General features: G+C 36.0%; 1 protein-coding gene across 1 annotated transcript in view; it reads left to right on the top strand.

The window, feature by feature from the left end:
* Positions 1-1,859: 1,859 nt before the first annotated feature.
* Positions 1,860-13,727, top strand: part of pod1 (coronin) — a 434,089-nt gene continuing 422,221 nt past the window's right edge. Inside the window, exon 1 of the mRNA XM_090401146.1 lies at positions 1,860-1,882. The gene's annotated coding sequence lies outside the window, so the exon portion shown is untranslated. The remainder of the gene's footprint in view (positions 1,883-13,727) is intronic.

Below are 13,727 nucleotides of genomic sequence, written 5' to 3'. Positions count from 1 at the left end.
TATGTAATATTTCCTATGTAATGTTTCTAATTTTGTTAGGTGGCTGTTTGATGTGTTTGAGTAGATTTACCGTACCTGAGTATACCGTGATATAGGATTTTTTTTTTTTTTTTAAATGTTAGATGGAATCATTTCTTTTAAGTGGAGGAGGGTTTAGCATGTAGGGATTATATGTTTTTTCCATTTAAGGTGACAATCTATATAAAGGCGAAGGTATTTTGCATGTGTTACTTTTTTGGTTTCAGGATAATGGCATCTATTTTTGTTGTTAATGCAGTGTTATGTGTAACAATGTGACACGAGTCTCCGATTATGTATAATTAGCATTTGCGTCTTGGTGCCGTTGATTCTTATGATATTTTTGATTTTTTGAATTCCTGAATTAAAATCGCAGTTTACAGTGTGGGAACTCTGATCTTCTGTTTTTAAAGATAGTACTAACTGTGAAATCAGATGAAGAAAAAACAGTATTTCTTCTACTACTAGAGCATTCTCAAAGCAAATATGCTATTTCGATAGCGTATAAGATTGTGTTTAATAAATGCAAGGAAAAAAATAGTGTTTTGTGTATAAAGTGAAATTGCAGAAATTTATTAATAAAATTAAATGACTATTTGGGATATAAATGAATTGGAGGATTTACTTTAATCTATAACCCAAGTACAAGAAACCAAAAATTGTTTTTGAATTACCTTGAATAGTAGGATATTTTTATTTGGAGGACATCACATCTAATTGCTCTAGTATCCGTAAATATAAACATGCTTTCTGATGTGAAACATAACCTAACGGTTACATCAGGTTAAAAAAAAAAAGTCATTTATATAGTGATATAGCACTGTGGAAGCAAATATGCTATTTCGATAGTTTAGGCGAGGCTGTTTTAACCCTATGTTTTGGAGACTGAGGAGCAGTCAAACTCTATCGTTAGCCAATCAGAGATAGCTGGTGCAATACCATGACTAAATTCAAACACATCACTGAAAAATGTACGGCAGACAAGTGCTGCCATCTCTGGTCTCTAATCCTAATGCAATTATGCGGTCGATTTTCTGGAGTTAGGCAAATAAAAACCGGAGTTTCTCTGAGGAAGAACCCTTTTTGGCAGTGTTAGCGATCGACTAACTGGAGAACTTGTAGGACAATTCCTTTGAGATGTGTATATATTGATATATGTGTGGGTAGGGTATGCAATACACACACTTTAAATCCAAAAATATCACAAAACATGCAGTTCTACTGTGCATAATCGTTGCCACTTTGTATTGCATAATGTTTGAACCCTCGTAACTCAGTCGGTATAGAAGAAATCCTTTTGTAAGGAGAGATCTGCGTTCGATTTTCGTTTATGAAGTGGGGAACCTTTACCTGGTCTCTTTTGACGGAAGGTGAATTAGCCGGTTTCATACGGCGGTAGAAGGTTTTTTCCACTCGGAAATTCGGGTTATTCGTCCCTCAGAAAAGACAAACAGGCCCCGTGAACATACACCGATCTACAGTCAGAAAAAAAAATCTTCATCAGATGAGTTCAGCCTTCTCCCTCCCAAATACCCTACGAATATTATTATTATTGTATAATGTAATTAGTTTTCCGATTTAATTTTTTACTACGTCTTTCAAAATTGCCTTCAGTAAGTGTTAAGTTACCTAAACTCCATAGTTTTATTGCCCTTCATAATAATACCTTATTTACCAAACTGAAACTTTTCGGCTCTATCATTTCGGTCATTGATTATCCACGATTTTATATTTTTAATCTCCTGTGTTACCTTATGGAGTATGTGTTATAGTTTTGAATAGCACGTGAATTACTACAGCGGAAATGCGTAACCGGATATCTGTGGGAGGGGCGTTTTATTTTGAGTTGGTTGTCATCTGTGTGGTATGTTTTGTTGTTTTTTATTTCCTTTTTTTTCCCCCTCTGAAATTTGTTTTAGTTTGTTGTATGCTATAAAAACGAAGCTCCTTATGTGCATTCATAAACAGGAATGTGCATTACTAAAAATAAAGTGTTTTGTATGAATCTGCAGCATTTTCTGACATGCACTCTTGAAAATAATGTGATGTCTGAACACACATGACAGCCGAACAAATTTTGTATGTCAAACTTTAGAAGTTTTATTTGGATCCATGCGATTTAAAAGAAATGTTATAACAAGAAAAGAATTCTTAGCACGAAATTTGATAACAACTTGGAAGTTTTTTTTTTTTTTCTGTTACTCCTGATTTTCTTTATATTTTCATATATTTCCATACATGTTCCGGGTCGGGGGAAGTGGGGCCCAAACAGCTGGGTAATTAAGATAAAATGGGTCTCGTTCAACTTCATAATTTCGTCGCTGCTTTAATTGCATTTACAACCGCAGATCTATTTCTTTATCTCGCAGCCGCATTTCTGTGTATAGCGCGATAATTGTATTACGTAAATTAACTTTACTTAAGGTAAATACTGAAATGAAATGAAACAGAAAATAAAATTTCAGTTATAGGCATGTTTGCATAAACCTCATTTGCTTATTTTGTGTAATAATTTGACGGAGATTTCACTTTTGATTAAACTGTACAATATAAATCAGTTTTAGCATGATTCATTGTCTCCCACCCCGTCATGTAGGTGAGACATTTGCGTTCCGTGGATATACCACATGTATTAAAGAATTATTTCAAAGAAGAATTGACATTTTTTTTTAATGCCTAAAATTGACAGACTTACCAAAGGAGTGGGAAGAGAATAAGATGCTGAAACAAGCACTAAGTTTTAGACCAATTTTTTCTGTAGTGATGGTGAGGCCATGAAGAAGGTGATTACACCAGTTTAGAAATGGATAGATAGGGAATTGAAATTTCATGAGAGATGTATAAAAGGCAGCTACTGTGTTACTCATATAATAGAGTTGAACTAGATTAGGAAACGGGATACACTGATATTCCCTTGATTTTGGAGGTATATGATGCCAACATGCTTCATAGTAGATTACTACATAAATTTAGCTGTGGATTGGGTAACAGCTTTAGGCATTTGGCTTAGATAGGAGAGTGGTAACATGAAGTTGGGAGTGTGATAAGGATCATTATCTTTTACCATCAAGGAGAGTACCAGATGTACATTTCTGTTATCACAGTCTAATAAATGTAAAATTTCAGGATTAATTAAATCAAGAACTTTATTCAAAATGGCCTGTTAGATATATCTCAGAATTGATCATATCCTACATTTCTGTCTTCTTTTCGTCTTGTCACCCATCTTGTAATTTTTTTTTTCTTTAAATACTTGTTTGCGTAAACTTTCAGCTTCCATTCTGTTTAAGTGATTGTACCCTCTTAGATTAGTTCCTATGTATGTGCTTTTTTTATATTACTCCTATGATCCTATAATTATTTTTGCATGAAGGGATACTGAGGTAGTTGATGTGAAGTCAACAACCTCAGTATACATTTAGACTACTTCTGAAACTGCCTATTGCTTACACTTGATTAAAGGATTGAAACGGAAATATAATTTCTTTTCACAGATAATGTACTTAGATTATCTCTGTTTTTACATGTTCTAGAATATTATAAGGTTAAATTCTTTTCTGAAAGTTTCATTTTTAATGCAGTGATGCTACCTGTTTAATCTTCTAATTAACTTTAAAACTCTCATATATATGGTTTCCAGTCACTTTTTAATATTTTATTTCTAACCCATTTCTCAGATCTACATATGAAAATGGGTTTGTTTATTATTGTTGATTTTCATACCAAATCGATTAATGCAACTATTTATTTTGTTTAAAGACTTGTATCAGAGGATAGTATATTATTAGGGGATACTGAGGCAGTTGATGTGAAGTCAACAGCCTTTGTATACAAGGAGACTAGTTGTGAAGCTGCCTTGTGCAGAGTTAATTTGCTTATGCTTGGGTAAAGTATTAAAACAAAAATATAATTTATTTTCAATTATAAGGTACTCAGATTACCAAATTGATTATTGCAGTTATTTAGTTTGCTCAGATACTTGTGTCAGGGGATAGTGGATCATTTGGAGGGGGGGGTAGTGAGGCAGTTGATGTGAAGTCAACAGACCTTTTATACAAGTAGACTTTTTATATCTAATCCATACACAAAATGCCACAAGACCTATATAGCACACAAGACCTATTCCTCTTGCCCACACATGGCACTAATGTGCCATGTGTGGGAAAGAGGAATGGAAGAAAGGAGGAATGAATCTGTTCACATTTTGCTTGAACAGCTGAGGGTTGTAATCTTTGAGGAAAGCAGAGTGGGGAAGACTATTCCAAAGGATTTGATTTGATTTTTTTTTATGATGCAAAGACATCAAAGGTCATACTGATCCAGGAGGACACAGGTCACAGCAGTACATATGGTAATTGGTTAGTAAGACAATAACAAACATTCATGCCTTTGGTGGGATTTGAACCTGCAGCCTTTTGGCTTATGAGAGGATATGCAAACCACTTGGCCAACCAGGCCAGCATTCCAAAGGATAGAAGTAGACAAAATGAAAGAGGAGGCAGTGAAGTTGGTTCAGTGAGTTTTAAGAGAGACTGTAAAAGGGTGTTGGTTAGCAGTGGCTCTTGTTTTAACAATTTTGGAGAAGAATGGAAGAATAATAGTGGCCAATTCAGCAGCGTACTGCCCATGAAAGTATCAAGAAGAGGCACAAGGCAAGAACTGAATGTGTGTGAGGTGGGGGGGGATTGAAGTGGGTATGTGGGAGAGGGATCATTAATTAGCCAGATTCCCTTTTCTGAATTAAATGGAGCAATCTTAGAGAGGATTTTAGAGATACCAAAATATGGTAGCGGTATTCCATGGCTGGGAGGATTTATATAGAGTAGTGTCTTGTGCAAAAAAAGTAAAAGTTTTTTGGCAACTGTAGAAGCCATAGTTGAAATATGGTTATCCAGGGAAGATCAGAGGTGCAGGTCAGTCCAAGAGAAATCTGATTGTGTTGGAATATTTCAGTATTACTGAAGGTAAGGGGAAGAGATGCAAGCTCTTTCTTACAAGAGGTCAGGACTGAGTTTTGGTGTGAATGAAGTTTACAAGGTTATCTGCCTCACTGGGATATAGTTAGGAGATCTAAGTTCAGGTCACTGGTTGCAGTAGATCTTGAGGATTCTAATACTTGAGCTCTGCAAGGTTTGTCGAATAAAAAAAAAAGGAATGGAGTGTATTGTTATCAGCCAAGCTACTGATAAGATTGGAAGTCTGAGAGAGCAGGTCATTTATATATAGAGTGAGGAAGGCAAACCATAGGATAGCAGTTTGTTAAATAGGTTCCTGTGCCAAACCCGAACAAATGCCTTTTAAATATCGAGGGCACCCACATGAGTTTCTCTAAATTTTTCCATGACCTGAATCCAGAGGCGGGTGGCGAAAGCAAGATCAGCTGTAGATCACAAGTGACTGAATCCATACTGCTGGTCTCCGATTAGTTGGTTTGGCTATAAGTGGTTCAAGAGATGGTTGTTGACCTTCTCCAGACCTGGGTTTGATTCCCATCCAGGATGTGAGGAAACTTTATCAAGGCTTTTCAGCTGAATGTGAGTTGGCTGGTCTCATATAGAGGTGGAAGGGTTTTTCCTCCTGGAAGTTCTGGCTTTTCATCCTGCAAAGCAGGCAATCCAGCCATTAGAGCACATGCAATTAATAGACATAACACTGGTCAAGGTATAGTAAAAACATCAATACTCCTATTGGCCGAGTTGTTAGTATATTTGCTCTCTAGCCAAAAGGCTACAGTTCCAAATTCTGCCATGGGCATGGATGATTGTCTGTGAACATACAAGTGGTGGTGGTGGTGGACAGTAGATGGTGTTGGTGTAGATGATGTGGTTCGATGTAGTTGGTGGATTGAGGTGGAGACAGAGTTGTAGAGTAGGTGTCCTCCATCGATGAGTCTTTGGACTCCTTGGAGATGTCACATAATAATAATCAGCAAACATTTGAAGATCCTTAGTCAGTCTACATGAAATATCATTAAGAATTAAATTCAATAGTAGGGGGGGCTCAAGAACAGAATCTTTAGGCATGTCACTGTTCGCCTTCCTTTTCTGAGACACTTCTCTATCATATATGACTAGCTGGTGTCATTTAGAAAGCAATCTTCAATCAATCTTACTGATCTCTTATTCAGTTCCATCTTCAGCTTATACAACAACTTATCATGTGGTAATCTATTGAAAATGCCTTTGCAGATCCAAGAATATCTATATGAATTTCAGTTATCCAATACATTCCTCATCTTATATACTACTGAAGTGCTCATTAAATAACTCCACCACATCCTTTGCTGTGGTCATTTTGTTACCACAGTTTCACTGGTGTCACTCTTCCACACTTATTCATCCACTTGCTTACTACATTGCAGAAAAATTCCTGTGTATTATCTTTGATCTGGCTGGCCAGTCTTCTCTCATACTCTACTCTTTCTTTTTCATACTACATTGTCACCTTTCCAGCCTGCAGTTTATATTCTTCACATATTCCTAAGGCGAGAAGAATAAGAAAGGTTGGAGTTAAATGGATAAATAACACCATTCAGCATAAGTTGCGAATGAAGGTGTCACGAACTAGAGGTGCTTGGGATATAAGCTGAGATGTGGCCCATTACAAACCCATGAATGGTGTAAGGTACAGGCGAGAAAGGTGACATGTATGGTACAGAAAGCTAAATCACATTATGAAATGAAATTGGCTGAACATTCCAAAGTGAACTAAAGGAATTCTTTCACTATGTTGCAAGTAAATAAAAAAATGTTAATGGAAAGCTATCTTTTGAATGCTACTGGTAGGAAGGTAACAAAACCAAAAGAAACAATTGAATTACTGAGTGATTATTTTGTGAAGGTTTATCATCAGGATGAAGGTACAGGTATGGATAGGATCTGTGAAGTAGACAAACTAGTGGTGCTTGGAATATTAAAAATTCTGAGTGTGAATTCTTCCCACAGGATTAAATGGGATTTTGACTCTGTTGCGTGAATGTGCAATGGAATTAACCTTGCCATTGACCAGTTTTTTTAAATTAAGTCTCAGATCAGGTATAGTTCCAATGGCATGGAAGGAGGATATGATAGTTCCATTGCATAATGGGTCAAAAACAGAGGTTGCAAACTACAGACCTGTTACTATCTCAGTGGTGGTTAAGGTTTTGGAAAAGTTGGTTAAAGCCTAGATTGGATGGAAAATAATCTGTTCTGAGTGGCAAGATATTTTCTAAAAAAATTTAATTATTAAAAATATGTATACAGTAGAACATAATGTCTAGAATAATATAAGATTTAAATATAGGAATATAAATACATGTAATATATGTATTTATATACCTGTGAAACATATATGTGTATCATGAATTTTGATCTTTTATGATAAACACAATAAAAACCAAAATTGTCTTGTGAGCTGGGATTTGACCTCTTCTGCTATAGTACTTTATTATTATTATTATTACGGGCAACTCCAGGGAGGCCTTAGACTCATTGAGGAAGGCCCTAAACATGTCCACACAACTATACGACATTCTCACAGTATCTATTATACCTTGCCTTGAACTAGCTCACCATTGTAGCACCCACAACAGACTCTGGCAGCTTATTCCACTCATTTACCATTCTAAAGGTAAAGAACCCAGTTCTAACACCCTTGCTAACCACACTCTTGCCCAGCTTCCATAGATGTCCCTTAGTTCTCCCACCACCAGTCCTGATCTCAGAAATATCCTCTGAATTAATCCTATAGAAACCCTTTAGCAATTTGAATGTCTCAATCATACACCTATCAATCAATTTCTGTAACCCATAAATCTTCAACCTGTTCTCATAAGTTTCATTCCATAGACCTGCTATCATCTTGGTCACTCACCTCCGAATCCTCTCCACCTCCTCCCCATCCAGAAGAAACCTAGGTGACCAAATCTGGGCACAGTAGTCAAGATGAGGTCTTATCAAGGCTCGGTACAGAGGTACAATAACTTGCTTGTCTCTGGTCGTCAAGGTATTTTTCAACAACCAAGTGAGTTGATGAGCTGATTTAGCTACTTTTGCAATGTGCCCCCTAAACTTCATCTCCCTATCCACCAACACTCCCAAGTCCCTGGCCTCATCAATCTCTTGGAGTACAGTTCCACCAATGTGGTATACTGCTGCTAATCTTTTCACCCCAAAATGCATAACCTTACATTTTGTCACATTAAATTGACATCCATTCTCCTTAGCCCAGAACTCCAATCTATCTAAGTCATCCTGCAAGACTTTGACATCTTCTGCATTCACTATTGCCCTACCCAACTTTGCATCATCAGCGAACAAATGAATTGTTCCACTTAGATCCTTCCCTATATCGTTAATGAACAGATTAAACAGTTCGGCACACCACTAGTCACAGGCCGTCTTTTGGACTCTACTCCTGAATAAACTACTCTCTGATATCTCTCCATCAACCACCCACCTATCCATCTCACCAACCCTATATCCGTTCCCATATGTTGCAGTTTATGGATTAGAATTCCATGTGGTATCCTGTCAAATGCCTTAGCCAGGTCCAGCAGTATCACTGTAAACCCATTACCCTTATCCATTTCAGCCGTCACTGTGTTATAAAACTTGAACAAGTTACTGAGGCATGATCTACCCTTCACAAAGCCATGCTGTCTCCCATACAGTATCTCATTTTCATCAATCCATTCCTGTACTTTAGGTGGGAAATACTATTAAATAGTACCATTGGGTGGGAGTGGTATTAAAAAAAAAAAAAAACTGAGCAGGCAAAAGAAATCCCAAAAAGTTTTTTTGGTATGTGGTAAGTAAGTGGTTATAAAAGGAATATCTTTAATAAATGTAGATACTAGTAGGAGAGTAATAGCAAAGAAATAGTTGAATTACTGAGTGATCACTGTGATTTATTAGGGACCAGTGTCCCAAAAGAAATCCCAAAGAGTTCTTTAAAAGAGATAATATAAAAAAGTGCAAGAGAATTGGTAGTGCCTCTGACCAGGTTAATACGAGTCTCAGAACTGAAAGTCCTAGAGGAGTAGAATGTAGATAGTAAGAAAACAATAGCAAAGAAATAGTTGAATTACTGAGCAATCACTGTGATGTACTGGGGCCAACACATGAAGATTGAAAATTATAGACATCATTATTTCAGGACTTGTGGTGCTAAGATATTGGAAAAGTTGGTTATGTCTGAAATTCAGAAATAGGTTACCAGAGGTAGTTATGAATGCATTTTCAGTGAGTTTAAGGAGAGATATGTTAGATATTGTTTAAATAATGGATAGTGTTGGCCTTATGTGATGAGCTTGGATCATGATAATAAAAATGACAATTTCTGATAGATTACCAGTGCAATAGCAGTTTAATAAATTATATTTATTTTATTATACATCCATGCTCATGGCGGGATTCGAACCCGCAGCCTTTTGGCTGGAGAGCAGATATGCTAACAACTCAGCCAGGCTGGCAAGGTATGTAGCAAATAAAAGGTCTTAACAAGGAAGGAGTTCATTAACAAGAGCCTTGCAATAGGACGGGTCCTAAAAGAGTGGAAAGAAAACATTGCTGTTATACAAAAGGAGTTTGCTATGACAGAGGTTTCCAATTAAAGACCAGATTATATATTTTCCAGTTATGATATTAGAAAGATTGATTAGGACTATAATGCTGAAAAAAGATTGGTTGTAATACAAGACATAGGATTCTGTATGGCAGTTAGCATGAGTGATCTTGTTTTAATAATCTATTTTGCATTTTACAGAACCTGTGAGGAATACATTGGATAATGAAGACTCATATATAGTGATATTTTGGACTTTAAAAAGTTATTTAACAGATTACTACATGACAAGTTGGTGTATGAATTAAGGAAGATGGGATGGATAAATTGGGGTTGCCATAAATAATGGCAACCCATAATTTAGAAGGGTCTTAACCATTCTAAATCCCTTCTAGTATATTATTATTATTATTATGTAACTCCTCCAGGGAGTCCAAAGACTTATCGAGGGAATACTTTTGTACCCTCTCATCGAGGACATACTTCTGTATATCATAAACCAACCTTCACTGACCAATACATACTACATAATCACATGGTTAGGAGATTGTGCGTCTGAAATATAACAGATTGTGTATGGAGAAGAGACAGTGGCCAAAAAATAAAGATAACTAGTGTCCATGGCATTGGGAAGAAACCCTTCCTAGAAATTGGAAATTTTAGGAAAGATTTCTCTCCAGTGGATGCTAATTGTTGTTGTTTGGATTGATAGCTGAAACATTCAAGACTATGAAGGCAGTTTGTTATGTCTGTAAATTGTATGACTTTTGACATTCATGCAGAATGCCAAAAGTCATGACTTTGTTATGCAGAATACAGACAAACAAACATGACTTTGTTTGTCTGTTATGCAGAATGAAAAACTTATTAAAGTTCATCATCCTTAAGTTTTCAGGAGGAAAAACCCTGCCATCTCCTTAAGGTGCTAGCAGGAAGCTGTTGTTAGTGAGAGTTTTAAGAATTATGGTTTCCTACATCTTTGGGAGTTTTTTTATTTATTGAAGTTGAAGTTCACCAGAAGGAGAATGGGAATGCAAAGTGTCCAATTAGACCAGTTTGCCCTTTTTTTCGACTTCCATGGTGAATTTTATACAAGGATTTAGAAGGGTCTTTCACCAATCTAAATCACTTCTGGTATCTTCTGTATATCGTAAACCAGCCTTCACTGTCCAATACAACAAACCCTGCCATCTCCTTAAGGTGCTAGCAGGAAGCTGTTGTTAGTGAGAGTTTTAAGAATTATGGTTTCCTACATCTTTGGGAGTTTTTTTATTTATTGAAGTTGAAGTTCACCAGAAGGAGAATGGGAATGCAAAGTGTCCAATTAGACCAGTTTGCCCTTTTTTTCGACTTCCATGGTGAATTTTATACAAGGATTTAGAAGGGTCTTTCACCAATCTAAATCACTTCTGGTATCTTCTGTATATCGTAAACCAGCCTTCACTGTCCAATACATACTACATAATTCAGTTCATCATCCTTCTCAAAAGACAGGCATTATAAAGAATCTGCTAAATGTTGTTTGTTCCTACTCTCATGATCTCCATCTAGAAATTCATAACATCCAAAATATTAATGCCAAAAAATGGTTCTTCAAAAGATGAATACAATAGATCTCTAATTCCTATATACAGTTCCAAGAAGCATTATGAAGAGTTCCAGTTACTTACATTCTTGCATTTCTGAACCTGTTTCAAGAATCTTAAAGAAATTTATCTTAATATCGACATTCTTTCAATAAATCAAACTCTCATCTTGGAACAGATGGTCTCCTCTTACTCTTCCAGACATTTATCAAGTTCCTTGTGATTGTAATCTTTATTTTGGACAAACTGGTCTTTTCTGTGAAAAAAAAAAGTTATATAAGCATCTTTCTTACATTGATTACATTTATTACATGGTCTAAATACAAAACATTGACTCTTCTGGCCAAGAACCTGATTACTTCATTGTTTGTTGATTTCAATACAAATGTTTATTTAAGGAAAGTGCTAAAGTATTGATACACTGCTTGAACTTAAATTGGAATGATTTTATGTCTTTACCAAAAATATGAGAAAGTCATTCTCCTTAATCATCACTAGTCTTTTTTTTTTTTTTTTTAATACTATAATGATATCTCAGTGTTGTCACATTGTACATACATATGGCTAATATCACTTTAAATAATCCATTGTTAGCATTCTACCTTGCATAATTCTTGTTACACAGAAAATAGCTTGTTAGTTTCAAGTCCAAAATATTTGTAAATAAAATGTTTTTTAACGTGTTTGTGTTTTTGGTTAATTGGATAATAACAACCAACTTGATATAATTTGAAAGCAGCATAGAGATTATATTTAAATAAATTATAATACTGGAATAAACTCATCTATATTATTTTTTTATTGTAATTTTAACCTAGTATCAAATGCATCTTCAGTACAAGAATGTAATTGGACAGTAACTAACACTTAAGTATCTTAATGTAAGATAACTAAAAAAAGTTTAGTTATTTTACTGTAATGTAAGATAACTAAAAAAAAGGTCATTAAATTTCCTAACTTATTTTAAAAAAAATATGCAATTAAATAAAATAAAGTTAGAAAAGATTAGTTGATTGGAAGTATTGGAAAAGTTGGTTAATGACAAAATTCAAGAATGGGTGGATCAGGATATGATACTATATTGGGGCCAACATGGTTTTGTGAAAGGTCAATCCTGCCTTAGCAAGTTATTAACTTTTTATAATAGAATGACATCTGAGTTGGACAAAGGAAATGGCCACACAATGGTACTTCTGGATTTGGCTAAGGCTTTTGATGGGATACCCCATGGAATACTGTTGCACAAATTGGAGCAGATGGGGATGGATACTAAACTGGTGATATGGATAGGAGAATGGCTCTGGGAGAGAGCCATTCTCCTATCTGGTATATCTCCATATACCAGAAGGTGGTGTATGGAGGAGCAGAGTTCAGGATGAGGCAGGTGACCAGTGGTGTGTGTGCCTCAGGGCTCTGTGCTTGAGCCATTGTTGTTTAATTTGTACATAAATGATATATGAAATGGCTTAAAAGGAGATATTCAGTTGTTTGCTGATGATGCAAAGTTGGGTAGTGCAATAAAAAATCAAGCTGATGTTGAGAGGTTTCAGGATGATTTAAATAAGCTGGCAAAATGGGAAAAAGGTAATGGATGTCAGTTCAAAGTGGAAAAGTGTAAAGTTATGCATTTTGGGATTAAAAGATTACCAGCTGTGTACTACATTGATGGAATGGTACTCCAAGAAATTGATAAGGCTAGGGACATAGGGGTGTTGGTGGATAGGGAGATGAAGTTCAGGGGATACGTTGCTAAGGTGTCCAAGATTGCATATAGGATTACTTGGTTATTGAGGAACACACTAACATCCAGAGATAAAGAGGTTATTATTCCCCTTTATAAAGTGTTGATACTTCCACATTTGGATTATTGTGCTCAGGTCTGGTCACCTGGATTCTTTGGACATGAGGTTGTGGAGAGGGTTCAGAGGAGAGCGACATAGAGTAGAGGGGACACGATTGAAGTGTCTAAGTTGATGAGGTTACTGGGTTAATGTTGAAGACATTTTTCATAGAATTGTAGAAGGAAGGAGATCAAGGACCATCACTCGGAACTTCATAAGGAGGGTATGATCCAGGGCATAAGAAGCAGGTTCTTTGCATGGAGAGTGATTGGTGAGTGGAATTTGTTGCCTGACAGTGTTGTGAATGAGGATACATTGAATGAGTTTAAAGCATGGTTGAGGTTGTGCCTCCAGTGAGGGACTTCTAAGTATGTATTTTTGACTGTAGGTCCATGTGTGTTCACGAGGGCCTGTTTGCCTGTTCTGATGGATGAAAAACCTGAACTTCCAGGAGAATAAATTCCTCTACCTCCATATGAGTCTGGCTAACTCACCTTTAGTCGAAAGAGACTGGATAAAGGTTCCTCACATCATAGATGGGAATTGAACCTAGGTCTTTCCAACCAAAGGGATTCGTTTATACTGACTGAGCTATGGAGGCTCTGAGGTCTGGTGTTAATAATAATATAATAGGCAATATTGTAAATTGTTTTCATCAGTAGTTCAGATGTTTATTGTAAGGAGATTTAAACAGCTGCAAAATATACTTTTATTTTTCTTTAGTCCATGTGTTAGC

This window comes from Typopeltis vanoorti, chromosome 12 (assembly GCF_054136105.1).
Source record: "Typopeltis vanoorti isolate ZY-2024b chromosome 12, IOZ_Tvanoo_1.0, whole genome shotgun sequence".
Lineage (NCBI taxonomy): Eukaryota > Metazoa > Arthropoda > Arachnida > Uropygi > Thelyphonidae > Typopeltis > Typopeltis vanoorti.
The sequence above is the reverse complement of the archived record's forward strand: the minus strand, read 5'-3'. Positions and strand labels throughout refer to the sequence as shown.